This window comes from Pristiophorus japonicus, chromosome 15 (assembly GCF_044704955.1).
Source record: "Pristiophorus japonicus isolate sPriJap1 chromosome 15, sPriJap1.hap1, whole genome shotgun sequence".
NCBI classification, from domain to species: Eukaryota; Metazoa; Chordata; class Chondrichthyes; family Pristiophoridae; genus Pristiophorus; species Pristiophorus japonicus.
The window spans coordinates 99,436,678-99,441,448 of record NC_091991.1 but is presented as its reverse complement, the minus strand read 5'-3'; the positions used below and the strand labels follow the sequence as shown (position 1 = coordinate 99,441,448).

General features: G+C 41.5%; 1 pseudogene; it reads left to right on the top strand.

Moving 5' to 3' along the window:
* Positions 1–2,645: 2,645 nt before the first annotated feature.
* On the top strand, positions 2,646–2,881 carry LOC139226048 (U2 spliceosomal RNA; annotated as a pseudogene).
* The last annotated feature ends 1,890 nt before the right edge of the window (positions 2,882–4,771 follow it).

Genomic DNA, 4,771 nt, shown 5'->3' with positions numbered 1-4,771 from the left:
AGTCATCCCCCTCAACAGTACCCAAATGTTTGAGGCAAGAATTATCATATTTAACTAACCTGCTGGAGCTTCTAAAACTCATCACCTGTAGCATGGGGGAAATGTAGTCGGATTTTAACGATATAGCGAACAAAGCTCCACATGTTCTAACGGTGTGGAATTATGGGATGGGCTTAGATATATGGCAGTGCACAGACAGCTAGTTACAAAATGAAAGTAGGTTATCGAAAATGGGAACCTGTAAGGGACGTGTGACTATTGAACCATTGGGATCTCCCTTGGTAACTATTTATCTTTAATGTTTTGTTTAACAGATTCTCAATGGGGCTGAGGTTATCTTAGAAACAAATAGAAATGAAAATTATACCAACGTAGAAAACATTGTAAAACCATAGATACTGGTGGGGGGGGGGGAGTAGGGTAATTGGCCCATTCTATCTGTACTGACACAGCGATCAGAAACTATCCAAACTGTCCTCCTCTCACTCTCTCTCCATAGAACCTGGGCGGGAGTAGGTCAGTGGACACGTTATATCTGTACTGAGTCCTTTGATGCAGCGATCATAAACTATCTGCACTGTCCTTCTCTCTCTCTCCACAGTCATTTATCTTCCTCTGCTTCAAATAGTCATCTAATTTTCCATTAACTATTTTCTGAGGCAAAATATCCCACGCATCAGCAACCTTTTGCATAAAGAAATTTCTGCTAACATTCTGCTCATTCGCTTTTGTCCACTTTGTCGACCTCCCTTTATCACTGATTCCCTAACTATATGGAATAATTCCCTAATGCAAAAACTGTTCAGAATTATTTTAATTTCTATTAAATCGCCTCTTAATTTTCATTGCTCTATTGCAAATATTCGGAATCACCAGCATAGATCTGATCCATGGCACCATCCTGGTGAATCGACACTGCCCGCTCTCAGTGGATTTAATGGATTTTCCACAATGAGGGGCAGAAGCTGTATCTGTTGTTAAAACGGTGGCGTCGACAGTATTGTGTAAAGATCCATCATGTCTTGTTTATTATTATGATCTATTCCCATGTCTATAAAACGGAAGTTATGTTTATTTTATCATGCATTTATCCTCCTGAAAACATCGTTTCTCTGAATTGAGTATTTGGATCGCTATTGCTCAGTGTCCATCCAAACTCTCATCTTCTCGCATTTCTTGGTGTTTCTCACACAATCAGGCTAGTTCACCGATGGACAATGTGTAGCTAAGCTAATGTTGCTGCGATTAGTTCATTCTTTTTTGGAAGAATGTGCAACCACATCATGATTCGACAATTGCCAAATATTCTTCTCACCGGCTACAAATGTTCAGGAAACCACAGAATATTAAACATCGGTTTGATTTCAGTTGAATTTCTGGAAATGTTTTTGACAGATTACTTGCATCAATTGTAATAATTTAAAAAATTATGAAAATCATTATTTTTATGTTCCTTTACTCCATTTGAGGAGGGTCATTGAGACAGAATATCAATAATATTACTCATTATACCTTTATCGACATCACAATACAAGAGCAGACGCCATATCTGTGCTGAATGAAAGACACAAGTCGGTGCACAATCAATATTTTCAGTCAGTATCAGGGTCACAAGAGGTGAAAGGCCACATTGATGAACCGAGTTTCGACTATTTCCTTCACTGATCACTGATCACGTGACAATGAGGAATGGTGTCCAATCGAGAGACCCGCGCCTGTGTCATTCACACCAAACTTACAGGAAAGTTACCAATATCGGCGATCACAAGAAGTTTGATTGTTTTGGCACAGAATGAAGCTTTATTGATGATTTTAAAGCGGGCCGCCCAATCATTGTACCTGCAGTGTAAGGTATATTCCTGTGTTGTCTACACTGCTACAGCTCATCATTGCTATCCATGATCTCGGAACGTGAACAGTGTTAAATTTGCAGGGACAGATTATATTTACTGCGCGAAAAACTAAAGCAATGCATAAATCGAACACAAGCAAATGGATGAAATGCTCACACAAGATCTCATCAATTTTTCTATTCACCAGACAAAAAGTATGTTACGGTGGAAACGGCGGTGAAATTGAGCTTTAGTGACGAAGAAGCTTTTTTAAAATCGAATCGTTTTATTGTCTTTTTCTAAATAATCTGAGTATGAGTGTCCGGGGAGATTTCACCACAGTCTTCAGCTCTTCTCTGAATTCCCTCTGGGCCGGTGCATAAATACATGGGTTTTGAAAGGAACTGAAGAATGTTAACATTGTTACTATTTCAGTGGCTATATCCAGGATCTGTGCGGCCACCTCGCTAAAAATTGATGCTTGCCAGTTTGGTAGTTATCAAACTCATGGAAGTTGTCAGCCACAAAAATATAAAACTGCCCGAAATAGAAAAGTAGAATTATAGATTTCCTTCGGTTCTCCATCTCTGAATCGCTCTGGTTCCCACTCCTGTGGCCTCGGAGATCCTTGCGAGATCTATGGGCCTCTCAAATACATCTGACTGTCAAACAATTTAACAAGGCAATTAAAGTAAACAGAAGCCAAAGGCCCCAGGCGCTGTGAAACTAGACATATGCTGCACCTGCAGGTGATGCAATAAAAGAACCACCCGGAGGTCATGGTGGCTACTCCCCTGTCAGGTCAGTTACGCATGATCTCGGCCTTTTGGCTAAGATCATGCGTAACTGACCTGACAGGGGAGTAGCCACCATGACCTCCGGGTGGTTCTTCCTGGATCAGGAAGGTATATGCTTGCTTTTTTGGAAACAGGAGGTGGGTGGGGTGGCTTGACCCATCCACCTCCACGGAGGTGTGTGGGGGACCTGACCCATCCACCTCCATGGCACGAACCTGGTATTGCAGTACTTCCAGGAATGGTGCAGTGGCTCTAGGCCTTTTGGCTAAGAGCATTGGCGCAGAGTGATACTTGGCGTGTGCAAGGTGACCTCTGGCGTTTGTGATTTGACAAAGAATTGGAACGATTGGCTACGAATTTCAAAAAAAAAACACTTGTCCAGCAGCCCCACTGCACATTGTTAATTATTTGTTCAGGTGCAAATGCAAACAAAACAGGGATATTCTATAAAAAAAAGATTAGGACTGTGAAAGTTGTTATAACCGTGGCCACAGTTCTCTCGGTGCAATACTTTATATTAAACTTTCTGGCAGCAGATAACCACAAATTGGTCAAATGTGAAGGAGACGGTGAACCAAACACACAATTCGAGTGTGACAGTCGTCATATATAGAATGAACTTACACACGGGAGTGTGGGACTGGAGGGAAAGCGGAAAGCGATAACTGGAAATATGATACACTATTACATTGAAGATAAGGACCAGTAGATCTGCTGTTGCCATGGCCACCATGTAAACATACATTTGGAAAGGCCGCAGTTTCCTCGGGAGAGAATCACAATTGTCACCAAGTTCACTGTAAGAAAAAGGGAGGAGAGAAATAATGTTAGAGTGCCTGATTGAAATATATATGAAGATACCTGTTGAGATCATTTTACTCTATTCAGTGTGATTATCAACACGGAGCAGTGTGAGGACAAAGTTAGTTTGGAGCCATTATCTGGGCAAACGACCCACACATTTTAATGAGCTGCTGCTGCACTCACTCTGCCCGGGATGACAAGATGGTCCGGATAAGCTTCTGTTGAAGCTTCAGAGAACACAGTAATTAATAAATGTTATTGGCTTAATGGGAACACAGAAAGTGTCACCACATCTTGAGTATTGTGTGCAGTGTTGGTGTCCTAATCTGAGGAAGGACATTCTTGCTATTGAGGGAGTGCAGCGAAGCTTCACCAGACTGATTCCAGGGATGGCAGCACTGACATATGAAGAAAGATTGGATCGACTAGGCTTATATTCATTTTATTTTAGAAGAATGAGAGGGGATCTCATAGATGCATACACAATTGTGACGGGATTGGACAGGTTAGATGCAGGAAGAATGTTCCCGATGTTGGGGAAGTCCAGAACCAGAGGTCACAGTCTAAGGCTATGGGGTAAGCCATATAGGACCAAGATGAGGAGAAGCGTTTTCACCCAGAGAATTGTGAACCTATTCTCTGCAACATAAAGTTGTTGAGTCCAGCTCGTAGGATATATTCAAAAGGGAGTTAGATGTGGCCCTTATGGCTACAAGGATCAGGAGGTATGGAGAGAAGGCAGGAGTGGGGTACTGAATTTGCATGATCAGCCATGATCATATTGAATGGTGGCGCATGCTCGAAGGGCCGAATGGTCTGTTCCTGCATGTATTTTCTATGTTTCTATGTTTCTATGTCAGTTCGCGAGTTGTTTCCTGTCACTTCCAATGGTGTAATGCTGCGATCTAGAAAACAAGTTACATTAGCCAACAGGGATATAGTTAACAACCGAATAACAACACACATGTTACAATGGCTCACCGGGAATCGGGTAAAAAATATTTTCAATCAGTAGAATAGCTGGTCGCCCCATTTTCCGTGAGAATGGATGGTTTCTTTCGGAGCTGAAAGACACTGCCTGATGAACGGTTGAGGCAATGAAAGGGAACAGATATTTATTCACGCGTCAATCATCCAGGGAGTCAATTAGATGAAATTGTCATTATCATTACTTCCAGACATTTAACAAATAGACGGTATGTTAGATGTTTATCAGATACGTCAGATTAAGAGACATGTTAGAAATTGTTTTTGGAAATTTTCAAAAAGCATTCTTTACAAGTAGAAACGTTAACCTCCCTGCACTGCTACTGACCGTATTTGCACAGGAGTAGTGAA